This window comes from Ovis aries, chromosome 7 (genome assembly GCF_016772045.2).
Source record: "Ovis aries strain OAR_USU_Benz2616 breed Rambouillet chromosome 7, ARS-UI_Ramb_v3.0, whole genome shotgun sequence".
Taxonomy (NCBI): domain Eukaryota; kingdom Metazoa; phylum Chordata; class Mammalia; order Artiodactyla; family Bovidae; genus Ovis; species Ovis aries.
Window position 1 is genome coordinate 22358726 of NC_056060.1, and position 18869 is coordinate 22377594.

Below are 18869 nucleotides of genomic sequence, written 5' to 3' on the forward strand. Positions count from 1 at the left end.
TATCTCTAAATTAAAAAAAAATTATTCATGCTGACTGTCATCATTATGTAATACAGAGATAGTTAAAGGAAAAGGCAGCATCTTCTGCTTGTCCTGTCCCAGTCCTTTGGTCCCTTGAGAGGAGGTTAGGAGGGGGACATTCTGTACCTGGTGTTATTTGAAGTCAAAATTTCCTCTTTTGCACATGCCTTAGCTGCATGACTTGCCTTTTTTTTTTTTTTTTTTTTTGTCTGAAAAACACCTCAGTAGAAACTGGATAGGGTCAGTTTGAACTTGTTTTATGAGTGCTATAAGTTACCTGTTGAAGATGTGATAAATATGAAAGATTTTTGAAAAATATCCTGATGTAAATGTTGAAAATGAAGAAAGACATCTTGTCCCCTTATGGATTTTCAAGTGCTTTCATAATTGAGAAAACACTGAACAAATCTGAAAGACAGTTGAATGCTATGTCATCAGACAGAAGATATTGTTTTCAATTAGAGATATTGCATTGCTATGTAAAGTAAATCTGTTAGAATCATCTCATTTTTAAAAAATTCATTTTTACAATGAAGAATGCCTTTAGCTGTCCTCTCAGTTTAGGAGAATCTACATGGTCCTTTTATATTGATGGAATAAATTAGACCTAGATGGGCAGTGCTACATTTGAGTGAATGTTAGTCTCTCAATTAACTAAAAGTGTCTGACTCTTTACAACCCCATGGACTGTATAGCTCGCTAGGCTCCTCTGTCCAAGGAATTCTCCAGGCAAGAATACTGGAAAGGTTAGCCATTCTCTTCTCCAGGGGATCTTCTCCACCCAGGGATTGAACCCAGGGCTCCTGCAGATTCTTTACCATCTGAGCCACAAGGGAAGCCATTTAGCTGTTTACTAATCAAAAGGTTGGTGAGTCAGAGCAGGCCTCATGGTAAGCACAGCTTATAAGCACAATAATCAGTGTTCATTAACAAATATCCAACAAGTAAAGTTTCTGTAACAAGCATTCCTAGTTAACAGTTCTTGGAACCATTAGGCTAGTATTTTCATTATTATAAGAAAAGTCCTTGCTCTTTTTAGTTAACAGAGATAAGCAGAAACTTTATACAATTATAAGATAGGAAACATGATTTAGCTTATTTTTATAGTCTCTGGCTTGTAATTATGCATTCACTGTTTCTCTTAACTACCTATATGGAGTTAAAACAAGCATTAATTGAACAATTTTCATGTGTCAGGCACTGGCATTTCTATGAGGTGCATATAACTAAATATCTCAATTTTTCAAACAGACTGAAAAGTGGAGAAATGAAGTAATTTTAAGGTCACAGAGCTAAAATCTGAAGGATTTGCATGTAGGCAGTCTGTACCTGGAGCCTGTGCTTTTTAAAAAAAAATTATTTATTTTTAATTGATTGATGATTGGTTTACAGTAGAGCCTGGGCTTTTAATCTCTGTCTTGTATTCTTAATTTGTTTCACCAAACAAACGCTCATTATTAACCCAGTGTTTTTCAGTCTCAAAAGTCCTTGTATCAATTACTTCTTAAAATTTCTCTCGAAAATAATAGCATTTAGTTTAACTTGACTGCATCAGGGTTGAATTGTGGATATTTGAGGCTCCTAAAAACTCATTTCCACAAAGAGCTACTGGGTGAAAGTATACATCTGTTCACTGAGCCATTATTTCAAGGCTTCAAGAATATGTGCAGGCTGGGTCTTTTCAACACTTCACACAAACATAACTCAATGTGATGAGATCAACAAGCAACTTACATTTTAGGAGGTGACAATAGGGAATAAAAAAAGGCTCCAATTTTTCTATTAAGCCATTCTGTGCGTGTGCTTGCTGTCACCTGCTGATTGATGGCCTCCCGCTGGCATGGCCGATTCAGGGAGAGAACCGACACAGATGCACAGTGTGGAGAATGGGGGCGTCCACTCTCCTCCTGAAGTGATGCCGCTTGGGGGTTAGATTTATCGTATATTTTATTGGCAACAGTGACTCCTATGAGGTTTCTGAGAAGGTAGAGAACAAATGTCTGTTAGGCCTTGAATGTCAATTGTTCAGAAATTCTGAAACATATGCTGGTCAATGGGTTTGCTGTCAAAATAGAAAAGATTGATAGGAGGACATTTCTTTAGAGAACAGCATGCAGTCCTATGCCTTGGAGTGCCCTTAAGGGAGGCCAATTTGCAAGGCTGGTATTTACTCTTTCATTCCGCTTAGTTGAAGCAGTTACATGGTAACGTTTTCAGTTTAATGTGGGAATGTTATTTTAAATCCTATACATGCTGCATATAAAAGTGTCCAAATGAATTATGTGTTTACTGTGTCTCAATGCTTGGTTATGTGCCTGCTTGAAACTACTGTTTGCCAGTCCCTGCTTTCATTCTGACATAGTGTCAGGGTCTCCTAACAGAGACTATATGTTCCTCGGGTGCCTCTAGTAACAAATTCCCATTTTTCAGGGTTACCCCAAATTTCATAATAACCCAAGCTATTTCTTTTAATAAGTATCCAGGTTAGTGGTTTTCAGTTGGGTGTTTTGGATTCCTAATTTTTGAAATAGCACATACCCCTTGGCTGGCCTGAGGGCTCATGTGATGCATGTAAAAGTGATTTGTCATTTTTGTAGGAGCAGGAAGACATTGAACATGGCTGATCTGGAGACTAGAAACCTAGCAGGTAAACATTGTGCAGTTTACTCAGATGTACAAACCACAACAGCTTTATTGTCTGTAACAACTTAATTTCTAACTCCAGTAACCATTTCATCAGAAAACTTATTTTAAGCAAATATAGGGTTTTCTTAGTTAAATCATAATTTTTAAAGTCAGTTCAGGATTTTCTCTGACCGTTTGGTTTTCCCTCGCTCCATCCTTGGGTTGATGTCTAAGCTCTTGAGGCCTTAGTGGCGTCCTGATGCTGGTTGGGGGCAGCTGGCCCGTGCTGGCACCTGCTGGGATGCAGTGCTTTGGGTCTGGCCTGCCGCATTCCTGTTTCTGTGTCTGCAGATGTCTGAGTCCCTCTGGGTTTCTAGTTGTTGATGTACATGTTCTGTGTCCGTTGAAATTGAAATCTCTCCAGATTCACTAAAGCTCTCTCAATAAATTTCCATGCTTTTTGATGTGTCTGTGAAAACTCAGCTGCTGTAACATCACTTATACAGAATGGATAGAATGGGGCTGTCTTGGGTTCTTTGGGCCCACTCTCACTACAGCACAGCTAGCTCTGCCCTGGTGGAAACTTGCAAGTCTATTGTCTTTCTGATAGGAATTAGGTAAGTCTCCTAGTCTCCGATTCCTACAAGCCTGTTTGGGGCTCCACTGGTGGGAAGGGATATGAAGGTTGGGCACGGAGGTCTTCGTCAATGTCTTAATTGTGTTGCTTTTGTTTCCATCACCCCTAGGAATTCCCACAGACCTAGAAATTTGTATTAAATCTAGAGTTTCTATCAACCCATATTCTCAGAGATCTTTAGTAAGGCATAAGTTTTTTTTTTTTTTAAACTCAAAGATTATAACCCAAACTGAAACGCTTTTTCTTTTATTGATTCTAGAGAAAGTGTCTAAATTATATTTTGAAGTTGAAAGCAAAGAATTTCTTTTTAAATTTTATTTATTTTTATTTATATATTTATACTTATTTATTTTTTCTTCTATGTTATTTGTGCTCTTCCTCCTATACAGGAAGTCAGGATTCCTGCCTAATGTGAGAAGGATGACAGAATGAAATAAAATACACATCTGCCTATATAAAAATGGTTCTTTGTCACTGAGATGATTGGGATTGGGTACTAAGATAACCAGGTTGCTATTAATAACACCTTTTTATGATATCAGAGAAAATATAAGTGATTACCTTCTGAGATACCGTAGAAGAAACTGGATAAGTGCATTAACCATGGAGTCAGATGATTTGGATTCAAATCCTGGGAGTGTGTAACAAAGTGCGCATTATTTAAAATCCTTGTGCCTGGTTTCTATAACTGGGCAAATAACTGGGGTTGTTATAAGAATTAAATAAGTTAATAATGTACACTACTCAGAACAGAAACTGTTCAACAGTAAGCACTTAACAAATATTAATTATTGCTATTAGATATTGCCAGGTTATGTACTGAAAACATTTAAAAGTGATTGTCTCATATTTACATGTTCCAAATAATGCACATAGCATCCAAATTTAGATATTTTGTTCCCTTTCCAGTTATTTTGCCCATATTATCTACTTTTAACTTTTTTTTTGCTCTCATCATAAAACTGATTAGTTTGCACTGATAAAACTTTTTTTTATCCATCTGGAATTGCTCAATACAAAATGTGCCTACCAGAATTGGTCAAACTATGAGGTTAAGGGTATAATCCTCCAGAGTGCCAAGTCTACCCAAAACTTAGGACCTCAGTTTCAAGGATTAGGAACCAACTACAAAGTTAAGAGGAAGAGTCTACACAACAGTGTCCTTACTTCTGACAACTTCAAGTTTAGGGGTTCTCAGAAACCACATGTAGGTTTCGTTATGTGCTAGAAAGACTTGAAGAACTCTTTGAGACTTATTATACTCATGGCTATTTTTATTATAGGAAAAGAATACATTAAAATCAGCCAATGTAAGAGAGGCCTAGGACAGTCTGTGAAGATTCCAAACTTGAAGCTCCCATTGTCCTCAGCGATGGCTTATCTTCTCAGCATCAATGTGTAACAATACTCACAGAGTAATGTCAGCCCAGGAAGCACACCCGTGCTTTGGTGTCCAGAGTTCTTCTTGGGCTTTCATTATGTAGACACAATTGATTAATTGCCCACGTGGTTGAATTCAGTCTCAGGTTTGATCAATATCATGTAACTGAAAGTCCCCACCACGATTGATATGGTTCGTCTTTCTGGCATGACCAGCCCCCGATGCTAATATTATTAGGTGAGGCCAGACTCAAGCTGAGTCATCTTGTTAACAGGAACTGTCAAATGTGATCCAAGGGGTCCACTGTCTTCAACAAGGATGCTCCTATGATTCTGGAGCTTCCAAAGATTTAGAGATTCCCTTCCAGGAGCTGGGACAAAGGCCTGTTTTTGGTCAAGGCTAAATTCCTTACTATATATCAATAAGAGAATAAGCAAATTTTATTATCCATAATCCAAAATTTCCCCTTTCTCTCAGGGTCTAGCTCACTACAATCTCTCACCTCAGCTCATTCAATTTAGGAGATGATTAGTCTAACATTGTTTTTGTGTCGACTCTGCACACATATTCTCTGCAGTTTTCCATGTTAACACCTGCCTTTGTGTGAATTCTCTTTAAGGTTTTTATTTTTTGTCTCCACTCTTCTTGAGCTACAGCCTCACTCCCGAGACACTGCTTCTTGTGCTTCTAATCCTCTTCCATCAGAAATTGAGTTAATGGATGTGTCACTGGGAGCATTCACAGTGAAAGAACAGTCCAACGCAGAGTAAGATAGATGGCTGACGGCTGAGATTCATTCATTTATCAACTATTTATCACATCTTTTTTCTGTGCCAGGCACTATTCTAAACACAGCATATTCAGTGATGCTTAGAGGTTCATGGGAAAGGCAGATATTTATTGTACACAAAAATGCATAGCAATTGTGATAAGGTCTACAAAGCAAAACTTGTTTTACTGTTTCAAAAAAAATTATAGGTTCCTTTGAAACAATAAAACAGAGAGGAAAATTTAGATGTGGAGGGGGGCAGGATATTGTTCATTGAGGAAGTGACATTTAACTCCAGATTTAAAGAATGGGTAAGGATTAGCCTAGTGACTGGAACTCTCATTTGATATAAGCTGGTAAGAATGGCATTGATGTAAGCCCCAAATTTAGTCTTTGTATTGTCTCCCCAGTCCCACAAAATGAGGAAAATAATCTTTAATGAAACTTGAAAGTCAAAGGGCTTTGTATTTAAGGCTCTAACTGGCTCTGGAGTCACAAAGAAATCTAGTGAAGATAATTAGTGAAGTTGTGAAAACATTCCAAGAGGAGGAGCCTTTGGAAAGTTTTCAGGTTGTCTCATTCCCATGTGCATAACAGTTGAAAGCTTTTAAAAAATCTTTCAGGAGGTTATGCTAATGGAATCTAGCTTATGAGATTCACTGTGCTTTCATTCCATGATATATCTTGGGCTGGTCATCAGAACAGACTGTTCTTTTTCGTAGTTACTGCTTTGGCAAGCAAAGGAACCAGAAATCATAGTACAACATCACTAGCATTCCTTGTTAAGACGAATCAATGTGCTGCGATGAAAAGGTTAGGCAGCACTAATACCCAGCTTAAAGTATATTGAAATGGAAGCCAGGGTGGGCTTCAGAGTAAACGCTGTGAAATGTCAGTGTGATCCATAACAAGAAAGAAAGAGTAATCGGCTTTACTTAGTCTAAGCAGATAGGGATTTTGGAAGCGGTATTAGATGACGAGAAGAATCATTAGTCAGTCTAGAGAAACAGACTCTGGGCCTGACTTCTGAGAGCAAAGACCAGAGCCACCCATCCCACTGGCCTAGTAAGGAGGTGGCTGTCCCTGTGCCAATCACAGGACCACTTGATGGTGGTGAATCTTTTGGACTGGAAGTGGCCTCCAGTGCCACCCGCCACAGAACATGCAGCCAGGCTGGCCCAACCAGGAAGTTACTGCTCCTGAACCAACGAAGAGGATGCTGTTGCTGCCAACCTGAGAACAACGCAACCTCTACTGTCTCCCACCAAGGAAAGTAATGTCCTTGCCTAGACTGCTCTCCATGTGCCTCACCTCCCAATTTAAGGCAATGGAGCATGGGAAGTAGGTTAAAAAGTTTTTCTACCTTGGGAAGGGAAAGTTCACAGCACGAGAAACTGTCAGTGTGGGCATCATGTCTAATACTTTTCAGAAGCTGTTAATGATGGTTGTTCTTTAAAGTAAAAAATAATGCCCAGAGAAATACAACAGCAAAGATGATTGTAAGAATAACTGGAAAAGTCCAAAGAATTATAGATCCTCAATCTAAGAAGATGAAGAATGAGAGGAAATATGGAAAGTATTTAATAATTTAATGATGTCACAAAATATAGTGTAATGAACTCAATCATTATAATGAGTAAAACTGAGTTTTGAGGTTGATTTAAGTATAAAAATTTTAAATCTTACAAAGCCACATTTCTACGAGTGTCTGCATGGTTTGAATTTATCTCAACTCAACATTATGCATAAATGAATTAAAGGTAAGATATGAGATAAAAACTAGTTTTTAAAGAAAATTGTATGATTGATATCAGAAACAAATTAGGTTTATTAGTAACTGTTTCCTGGTGCTATAGATGGGTGACATTTATTTTTGTCCTTACTATTTAACTCCATCAGATGCAATTGTTTCTTAAATATTTATATGAAGCAATTTTTTGTTTAGTGATGGGAGCTAGTGATGAGAATTAAAAAGTGAAATGTATGAAATTATTAAATAATTAAGGAATGTATGATCAAGCAATGAACTCCTTTTAAATTCTAGGTACACTTGAAGAGACTGTTTCCTCTAATCTTTCCATGGCCTGCCATTTACACTTGCCAGAGACTCATTCTGCTGAATATTTGAGGGCATTTGCTACAGATCTCCAGGGTTCTCTGTGTACTTCTCTTTTGTCTAGTATTCTGTCCTGTGGGCTCTAGCTCCTCCAATCTCAGCTCCTGTGTCCTTGACTCAGGAAAGTCACGGAGTTCTCACTCAGTTTCCCCTCCCTGTGCCAGAGACTGGAAACTCTCTCAAGGTAAGAATCTGGGGGCAATGTTTGGGCTCCCTTCATTTGTTTCCCATCTTTCAGGGATAGCTGTCATCTGTTGCCTGGTGTACAGTGTCTTGGAAACTGTTGTTTTATGTAATTTGTCTGGGGAATTTTTTTTTTTGTTGTTGTTGTTGTTTCAGTTGAAGGGTAATCTGGTCTTTTTTCTATGTTGGCTGGAAGCAGAATTCCAGATCATATGATTTGTAGTGGTTGTATCCATTGTACAGATGAGCCAACATTTTTAAAATCATTTTCTCTATTGGTAGACATTCAGGTTTCTCCTTCTTGATTCTTTTTTTTTTTTTTTTCCTTCTTGTTTCTTAACATTTTTGGTCTTTTCCCCTTTTTCCAAAATGGTTGCTTCTATTTGGCCCCAAATCATAGGCCCTAGTTGTTATTTATTTTCTTACAGCTTAGGTTTCAGAACAATTTTTGACACAGAAAAAAAATAAAGAGACAGCTTCATCTTCAGCTTCAACTCCAGCCTGAGCTAGGATTATCCTCCCACCAAGACATCATTGGCTACATCTTACTGCTTCTGCTTTCTGTCATTCCAACTGTCAATAAAATGAAAGATATTCTAAAAGTTCATTTATACTTTGTGAAATTTCAACACTGGTTTCTCATCAGGAAATGGGGGTTTGAAATTAGAATTGACTTGATAAGCCTTTGGAAACAGAACCATGTCTGTTGTAGTAGAGGTTGTTAGGTTTTTGGAGAACTCTGTTAGGTCTCAAGGACAAACAGAAGAGACGAGAAAAAAGACAAGAAAGAGAGAAAAGGTTATGGAGGTGTGGCGGTGGGTGGTCATTGGCCTTTGTTAGCTCCAGGTCATCACTGACCCTCTCACTCCCACTGCGATCCTATTATGGAAGTCATTGGCGTGTTTAGAGCTGATCCTCTTTTGTGTCTTTCCCCCAGACGGAATCCATGGAGCATGGTCTCAGGGCTGGCTTTGTGCCTTACTGCTTTGTGTTTGAACAACTTGCTATAAAATTGTCTCTTCATCAGAAGAAATTCCTGTATTGAAAAGATTCAATATCTTAGGACTTCAATGAAGAGATCTAAACTTTCATTAATAGTTGAAATGTTGGAAGACTTAAACAAATGAAATGAAAAAGACTGATGAATGACTGATGAGTGTCTGTCCTTGATGAGGAAATGGGGTTTAGGAGTCCGACCCCTTTCTTTAACTGGAGAAGGGAGCAATGTTTCAGGACTTGAGAAAACATAGGAAGTTTGAAGAGGAAGTGGGGAGCCAAAGAACATAATTGAATGTGCCAGAGCAGAATGAATAAATAGCTAAAATGATTCCCAGAAGCATGAAAATAATATAAGGGCTAGAAATTATATGGCCTCTCTAAGTGGTAGGTGAGGCAGAAAGAAACCTTTGAGCTGAGCATCCAGCCTTATACACATTGATTAGCGTGTGCCTGTGGATGGAATTGGGATGCAGTCAACATAATTTAGCCTCAAATTCCCTCAGCATCCAATCCTTTGAAACATAAAGGTTTCAAGCTCTCACATTTGAGTTCAGAGTGACCAAGGGAGAATCAGGGACACACAGAGTCATACAATTCTTTGGCTTGATGGAAGGGAGTGTCTTTTAGCTGGTCCTGCTGGCTCTGGCTGACTGTTCCTGTCCTCCTTCACTGATTGGTGTGCTTGGATAGATCAGTTTGGTTAATAAGGCCTTCACAAAGAAAAGAACACACAACTAAGAAAATATATATTGTCTTCCCTAATAGCAGAATATGATTGTGATATCCAGGAGGCTAGTATGAAATAGTGTCCCGTGACTTTTTTCCAATATCCTAAACCTCTTTGGAAGATGCTTTTATTTACTATCTGACAGGACACATTTATCTGAAGTATAGTCTGAATAAATGGGCTTTTAACACTTGTTCATTCTTTTTCCCTGTCTCCTGACTGTATATCTTGAGCAAATAACATTTTTTTTTTAAAAAAAGGGACCCATGCAATCTATGTTTTTACAAACTCTACAATCTTCCTTGCCTAAATGAAAAACATTGCTTGCTCAAATGTGCTTTGAATTTTATTCCAAATTCCAGTGGCCACAGAATCCTTGACTTATTTTCAAATAGCTAACGCTTGAGGCCAAATGTAGATCTCTCAGGCCGGGAGAGGTTGTTAGGGACTATCTAGAATTTCCCTCTGTATTACAGACTGTACTGTTGGACTTCATGTGTAATGTATGAAGTCTCCCACTCATGACTAACAGACAAATTTAAGTCATGCTGTCCATTATGTAGCTTCTAATCAGTGGTATTTCTAAATGTTATAATGATATGCTATGCATGTTGCATGCGAAGTTGCTTCAGTTGTGTCCGACTCTGTGCGACCCCACGGACAGCAGCCCACCAGGCTCCCCTGTCTACAGGATTCTCCGGGCAAGAATACTGGAGTGGGTTGCCATTTCTTCCTCCAGAATGATAAGACAATCTGATAAGTAAATTTTTATATCCTCTGACAGTCTGATCTTTCTGTCCAAGAGTACACTGTGACTTCTAGCAGAAAGACTAAACAAAGATATTTAATTCATAAAATCTATTTCCTGATCTGAACCTTTTAAATAGAGTGGGAATTTGTTATGAAATATTAATGAAGGTTACATACACGTACACAGACACACTTCAAGTCATCACAAAGCTCTGTTTTGAAATAATACTTAAAAGAAAATAAACATCTAATTTAGCAGTAGTGAATCCAAACCTGAACAGGAGTCAGTGGGAAGAAAAACACAAGCTGCAAGGGGATTTTAAGGGTCTTTTTTAGGCTTGTGGGCTACATTCTTAGGGTAAACAGTACCTGGATGACTTGGCCTTTCTCTTGCAAAATTCCAGAAGCTGCCATCACACAGAATAAAATATTATTGGCGCTCTCTGGAGTAGTGTCATGGGCAGGCACTGCTTGTGGGGCCTGGGGTCTCTGGGGTTCTTGTCTCATCCTGTGTGACAGACACGGGGGAGCAGTGACTGCTTGGTCTATGCTTCTTTGGCATCTTTCCTTTCAACTGCAGTGACTTCAATGAGGGTAAATATAATTCTGAGTGCTACCTTGAATTTATTTAGAAAAAGAGAAATTTCATGACTGTTATTGAAGAATGATTGAAAATGTCACCTTTCCCTCAGAACTTCACTTTGGCTGATACAATGTTAGTCTTCCCACAATCAACATTAGTTTTTCAAACATTTGTTGCACTAGAAGAGACTTAGGTATTGCCTTAATAAGGTATATAACCAGGACATATGCTAATTCAGCTAAGAAAATTTAAACTTGAGCTACTCAAACTTCAGGGCTAATGCAGAAAACGCAGTTAAATTACAAGTAAGAATGTAGGCAATCCCCCAGAGGTCACTCTTCTGCAAACGAATCATTTACATTTATTTAGTGATTTAATCCACGACCATCTTTAGTTTTATAAATTAGATATGAGTTTCTATCAATAGTAGCAGCAAAGGAACACCTTAAAATAGTTTTACCTTCTGAAAATGTACCCTGTTGTCTACTGTTCTAGGAACAAACCAACCAACAGAATAGCAAACTGCTCCCTCACCTCTGTTTTGTTCTCAGCTCTCATTTACCTGCTTTCTTTCCCAACACAATTTCTCAAATGGACTATCTTTTCTGCTTCTATTGCTTTACTTCCCATTAACTCTTCATTTCCTGTGTACTCAGCTGTGTCTGACTCTTTGCGACCCCATGGACTGTAGCCCACCAGGTTCCTCTGTCCATGGAATTTTCCAGGCAAGAATACTGGAGTGGGTTGCCATTTCCTACTCCAGGAGATCTTCCTGACCCAGGGATCGAACCTGTGTTTCTGGTGTCTCCTGCATCGGCAGGCAGATTCTTTACCAACTGGGCCATATTATTTTTATTTAACCAATTTCAATTCATTGTCCATCCTCCCAACTCAGGACACTGTTTCTGCCAAATGCACTAGGACTCCCTTGCTGCAAATCCAGTGGTCACCTTTGTTATTATCTTGCTCAATCTCTCAGCAGTCCCCTCTTTCAGTCATACAGGTCCCTCTCTTGGCTCTTTTGATTTTCCCCTGCCATATGGTCACTACCTCTTGGTCCTCTTTGCTGTGTTTTTTCCCTTTTCTGCTCACCTTTGTGTCATAGTACCCAAATCTGATTCAAGTTCTCTTCACTAACTCTATTTATTCCCAGAAAATCTATCTCCCCATGTCCCTTGGCTTTACATGCTATCTACATATCAATGGCAGCTGAAGTTTTAGATCTATCCCTGATCTCTTTATTAAGTTCCAAACTCATTTATTGAACTTTGTCTATGGCATCTTCATTTAGATTTCCAATGGGTATCATAAACCCAGTTTAGCTAAAATATAAATCTTAATTTCTCTTCAAACCTGTTCCAGTCTTTCGGGCTCCAAAATCACTGCAGATGGTTACTGCAGCCATGAAATTAAAAGACACTTGCTCCTTGGAAGAAAAGTTATGATCAACCTAGACAACATATTAAAAACATATTTAGCACCAAGGCCATGTGAGAGAAGAATGGTCTAAAGTACACTGAAGAGGGCACTGAGAAACTAAGCAAGGGGCAACAGTACTACCACATCCGAGCCTGCAAACCCAAGGGGGCCCTTTACAACGCCCGGCGCCTAACTGGATTCCATGAAACCTCCAACACCAAGGACTTCTCTGCCGGCGTGGCCAACCTTGGTGCCAGCATCCACATCCCTCGGACTGTTGGCCAGGAGAAGAAAGGCTACTTTGAAGACCGTCACCCGTCTGCCAACTGTGACCCCTCCGCCATGACGGAAGCCCTCATCCGCACATGTCTTCTGAACGAAATGGGCGAGGAGCTCTTCCAGTACAAGAACTAAGTGGCCTAGGCTTGCAGCCCTCAAAACCCCTCTCAATTCTACATCTTGCCCCCACTCTCGCCCCTCTCAATGTCATAATAGCAATAACTCAAAGGGTGGAAATTCAAGTTTTTTTTTTTTTTTAATTGCTCACACCCAGTTAATATCTCTTGCTTTCTTTAGTCAGGATTGAAGGAGTCAAGTTTTTTATCACTTCACAACCATCTACCTATCTCCGCCCTTTTCTTTTTCCTATCACCAAAGCTTTCTCGTGCATTCGTTGGGTGTGGGGAAACATAACCATTGCTTCAATTTAATCAGGTGTGTTTGTCCAATATGCATAGCTTTCTGGACAGAGAGCCCAGTCATTGTGAAGGCATGGGGAGCACTTTTCTGAGTGGTTTCTGAGGGACTGGGGTGCTGGATTCTGAGGTTAGGATTTCCCTTCTTGGTGGGAAGTTCCATTACTTACGAAGTTGTAACCAACTTTCTATTAAAAGTGAGACTTAGGGGGAAAGGAAGGGTGGGAAGTTAGGCGGGAACACACCCTAGATCCCCTGGTGTGGGGCTTCCCTTGCCTGGGGCTCAACGCCCTGACAGTCTCAGCGTAAATGGATGGATGCTGCTGCTGCTGCTAAGCCCTACCTTAAAAGAAAAAGTTCTCATTTTGTGGTCCTCCATTTATAACACAAAGCAGAGTAGTATTTTTATATTTAAATGTAAAAACAAAAAAAAATATGTGTGTGTGTGTGCAGATAAATATGTGTTTTCTCTTTAGAGAGAAAAAGCCACTCTGGTTATGGGGAACCCAAATTTGAGACAAGTAGTCTGGTTAGAAATAAAGATCTCCTTTTGAATTGGGGTGGGGATGGGGATGGCCGTGCTGGAAAGGTTGGCTGTTTGGGGCTGTTATTCCATCACTACCACTTCAGAGATTCTCTCTGCCCTGCTTGCCCTTCTGGGGAGGCTGACGTTGGTTGGTTAACAGGTGGAAGTCCATGATATCAGTAGCCATCACCTGAGCTCCGGGTTTAAAAAGGCACACACGTACTTGTACACACAGGAATTTGGAAATATGTGTTGACTGGTCAACTTGAGCATGTTACTGACAAGGGGGTAGTGGGTTTTTTTTTTTTTTTTTCCCAGTGGGACTAGCATGTCACTAAAGCAGGCCTTTTGATATATTAAAAGACATTTTTTTTAAAAGCAAAACAGAAGTTTATATTTTAATCATATTTATAGGGTTTCTAAGTCTTTGTTTTACAGAATTGCTTGTTTGCTTCAGCCATCTCCCCATCTCTGCTCTGGAGGAGATGGGACAAGTCTGGAGTTCAAACAGTTGTAATTTTGTACCTTGGTGTGTGTTCTCTGAGTGTGAAATATTCCCTTCCTTTGTTAAGATTCCTGAGGAGTTACTATTTTTTTTCTTTTATAATAAAACAAACCCCACTTTTGTCCTTAAAAAAATGAATAAAACAGTATGATTAATGTACCCAGTATTTGTGAAATAAATGTGGTTTAGCATCACTTTTCTTGGTTCTTTAATGAAGAAGACTAACTCTTAATCCTGAGGAAGTGTTTAATTCTTATGAATTTTCTCACAAGTGTGACAGGCTCAGAATAGCAAGTAATGTTTGTCACCTTCCCTGGACAACAGTCTTATCCAGGGTGAAGAACGTGGATGCATGTAAAAGTGAATATAACCATAGGATGAACAGTGTGTCTATTAGGTCATAAGCTCCTTGACAGCAGAGTGTCTCAGACATTTTATCCATGGAGCCTAGAAGTGCTTTCACCTAGTTACTCACATTTACTGAATTGAAATGTTAAAATATTAAGGAAAAAGATGGAATCCTAAACCTGTCCGGAAATAATAAAAAAGTCATAAAAGAGAAAGATTCAAAGTGGTATCACCCTACTTAACAGCAACTCTGGATATAAAGAAATAGTGGAATGCTACCTTCAAAGTACTGAGAGAGTCACCAGAAGTGCTCTGTACTTCCCTCTCATTAAAAAACTCAATGGAAATAGCTTCTCTTCCCCAATATTGGAAATACTGATGGAATTTCAACTTATAGTCTTATATTCAGTCAAAATACTAATCAAGTGTGAGGGTAGAATAAAGATATTTTCAGGCATGCAAAGAGTGATGGAAGAAAAGTCCCATGCAGCTTTTATTACAGACGTTTCAGAGAATGTGTTTTATAAAAAATAAGGACTGAACCAAAAAATGAAGATACGTGAGGTTCAAGATGCAAGATAACCAGTATGGTGAGCAATGCTAAAAAGTCCTAGGATAACATTTGTGCAACAAAGTCAAAGAGTGATTAGTTCACACAGGACTGATGATAGAGGTCAAGGAACAGAGAATCTGTAGGGAAAAAAAAAAAGGAAACTCTACTTGATATATTTGATGCATTTGGGAGAAATTATTAACAAATATTTTAAAAAATCTGTTGAAGAACTCACAAAATAAATAGGAAATTGATATAGGACAAATAAAAAAATGAGGCAATTATTAACTACAAGTTCCCTGATAGCTCAGTTGGTAAAGAATTTGCCTGCAATGCAGGAGACCCCGAGTCAATTCCTGGGTTGGGAAGATCCCCTGGAGAAGGGACAGGCTACCCACTCCAGTATTCTGGCATGGAGAATTCGCAGAGTCGGACATGAATGAGTGACTTTCACTTTCACTTTCAATTGTACTAGAAAGGAAATGCAGTCATTGCACTCATTTTAGCTGGACAGTGATGATATTGACATGGTCATAATCATATTTGTCATGACTATTGGTTTAACTCCATATTGTGATATAACCATGTTAGGAAGGTGACAGGGATGCTGTATTACCATAAAAGAAAGTCAGTAGATAATGTCTAATATTTTTTAAAATGCATTTATTTTTAGTTGGAAGACAATTGCTTTACAATGTTGTATTGTTTTCTGGCCGTACATCAACATAAATCAGCCATACGCAGATAATGTCTAATACTGACAAATCAAGGAGAAAGCATATAACTTAGAAACTGCTAAAATGGAGTTAGATCGACAGTGGAAGTAGAACATCATATTGCTGTGTTGTTTTTTTTTTTCTTTTTATGTGGTGGGAGTGGGAGAAGAGACCTTTGTAATACCTCTTACTTTTTAGACATGTGCCAGTAGTATTTTGATTTAAAAAAATCTTTGATTTTAAAAGAAATAGATTTAGTTATAAGTTAATGTGTGCATTATTTCACTGAGCAACAAGAACAATAATAGCAATAGTATGTGCATGCTAAGTCACTTCAGTGGTGTTTAACTCTTTGCAACCCTATGGACTGCAGCCTGCCAGGCTCCTCTGTCCATGAGGATTCTCTAAGCAAGAATACTGGAGTGGGTTGCCATACCCTCTTCCAGGAGATCTTCCCAACCCAGAGATTGAACCCACATTCCCTGTGTCTCCAGCATTGAGGAGGATACTTTACTGCTGAGCCACTGGGGAAGGAAAATCCCTATTAACAGTAGTTCTCATGCTTATGTTAAGAATTCCACTGGGGGTGAGGAATAATGATGCAAGGAATCCTTGGTGAAGCAGAAGTAGAGAACCAACAACTGAGACCCACTGGGTTTGATAATTTGTTTCATGAATTTTCATAAACACAGTTTTCTGTTAGAATTCTTCATGTGAGAAACTTAGAATCTGTGTTTTTTCCAAAGCGGTTGTTGAGCTTCCGTAGGGCCACTTTACCCAGATTTTTATCTTCCCACTCACACCAAACATAAAGTTATCCTTCTACAAGGTTTTCTAAGACCATTTGATGTTTTTCCTAAGATGATTTAAAAAGGTCAATAATTGATGGGTATTATTAGAAAAGAATTTGGAAGCTAAAATTATTATTCGGTCAATTCAGTTCAATCGCTGAGTCATGTCCGACTCTGCGACCCCATGAATGGCAGCACGCCAGGCCTCCCTGTCCATCACCAACTCCCGGAGTTTACTCAAATTTGTATCCATCGAGTCGGTGATGCCATCCAGCCATCTCATCCTCGGTCGTTCCCTTCTCCTCCTGCCCCCAATCCCTCCCAGCATCAGAGTCTTTTCCAATGAGTCAGCTCTTCACATGAGGTGGCCAAAGTACTGGAGTTTCAGCATTAGCATCATTAGGTGCTTGTTATTTACATCCCATTCATTTCTCCAAAGATCTGAGGTATTAACACGTCAGTGAGTATTAGTAAACTTATGATGCATCTAAATCTATTATGCTACTAGTAATATCTACCACCGAAGAAGGCAGTGGCACCCACTCCAGCACTCTTGCCTGGAAAATCCCGTGGACGGAGGAGCTTGGTGGGCTACAGTCCATGGGGTCGCTAAGAGTCAGACACGACTGAGCGACTTCACTTTCACTTTTCACTTTCATACATTTATATAATACTAACAATAGACTGGCTTCCCCAGTGGCTCAGTGGTAAAGAACCTGCCTGCTGTGCCGTAGATGCAGGAGACGTGGCTTCAATCCTGGGTCGGGAAGATCCCCTGGAGAAGGAATGCAACCTACCCCAGTATTCTTGTCTGGAGAATCCCATGGACAGAGGAGACTGGTGGGCTACAGTCCATAGGGTCACAAAGCATCGGACATGACTGAAGTGACTTAGCATGTACATGGACTGGGGACTATTTCAAGCACATTGCATGTGTTATCACATGTCATCCCACAAATAGGACTTAGGTACTGTGGTTAATGGTTTCCTTTTTTTTTTTTTTAAAATAATTGAGTAAAAACTGAGGCATAGAGAAAGGTAACTTGACCAAGATCATCCAGTTAGTAAGAGGTGGAACCAGCATTTTTATACCCTGGCAATTTAGCTCCAGAGAGTGTATATTCTACTTCTTATGCAATAGATCATATATTGTTCTAGTTAACATACTTGGTGATGATGCTTTAGCGATTAGGCGTGGTCTGCAGGGGGAAAATCTTAAATTTAAAAAGTTTTTGAAATGCATCATTTGGAATATATTTTAGTTGGTCAAAGGAGTCTCATCGGTCTGATGAAAGAGACAGATGAATATGGAAAGATAAGGATGAGAAGACATGATGCCTTTCAGCTTTAGAGTTTGGGTACGGGTTCCAGATATCTGCAGAGCACTGTGTCTCCACAGCACAGAAGTAGATGGCAGAGTCTGTGGGCTGGGGGGCTGTGATGTTCAGGGAGCTGTAACGTTCCCTCCTGTTTATTGTGGCACTTACTCTTCCTTTCTTCTTCATCTCTAGGCTCAGAGTAAGCAAGGAGATGATGCTTCCTCCAGGATTCTGTTGCAACCACTGTAAGGTGGTCATTCCTTCTAAGTAATTACAGTTGATTGTGATGAGGTCTCCTTCCTGGGCACTCAGGTATCGGGGACTCTGCTCCACTCCATTTTTTCCACTTACCCCTGTTCTCAAAGATATTGGCAAGCAGAGAATATTACCATTAGTGCAGCATTTCTACAAATTTCTTTCCTTACACATTTCCAAGACGGCACTCCAGTTTAGTCACTGGGAATCCCTTATCCCTTTCAGAATTTTGAAAAAACTTCCATTTATTCTTCATGTCCATTTAGTCTTCATCTTCCCATATCCAGAAACTCCCCAACTTACAGTGTAACTGAAGCCACAGAATAGCCAACGAAACTTGCTGGGTCTTCACCATTTTTACCACAGGTCTCTGTTACAGAATTTTGAATATATGTTAGTTGTTCAAAGGAGTCTACTACTGCTGTAAGTTCTCTTCATTTACTTTAGAAATCAAAAGGGATTTCCAACCCATCAAAGGCAGCACAACTGCACACCTCTGCACTATCTGTAGGGCCACCTGTACAGCAAACCATCCATGGTCTTTTAAATAAAACGTCCACATTGCCACCTAGTGGCAGCACACACAGCGATTCACGATGAAGGTCAAACACTGATGTAAAACACCAAGACAAAACTGGAACCAGTTAGGATCAGCCCTTGGCGCCCTGGGGGTTAGGGTAAGATGAGGACTGGAAGTCCAGCGATTCCTCGGCTTCAGCTGGCTATGCTACACCACGTAGAGTAGGTGACAACCTGTGCATTTTGTATTATATGCTTCTGAAAACCCAAGGACAGCTCTGTTCTGGTTTTTAAAAGTATTCCTTATGAACATCCCTGGTTTCTTCATATGACATCCTTGATTCTTCACATGATATAATTTTGAGCTTGTAGTTGTTTTCTACTTTTGGGACTCCTTTCCAGCCTATATCCCCTCCACTGGAAGTGCCCCTT

At 39.4% G+C, this 18869-nt stretch overlaps 1 pseudogene; it reads left to right on the forward strand.

Annotated features, from left to right (window-relative positions):
- Positions 1 to 3162: 3162 nt before the first annotated feature.
- LOC132660103 (glutamine synthetase-like) lies at positions 3163 to 12679 on the forward strand (annotated as a pseudogene).
- Positions 12680 to 18869: the final 6190 nt, after the last annotated feature.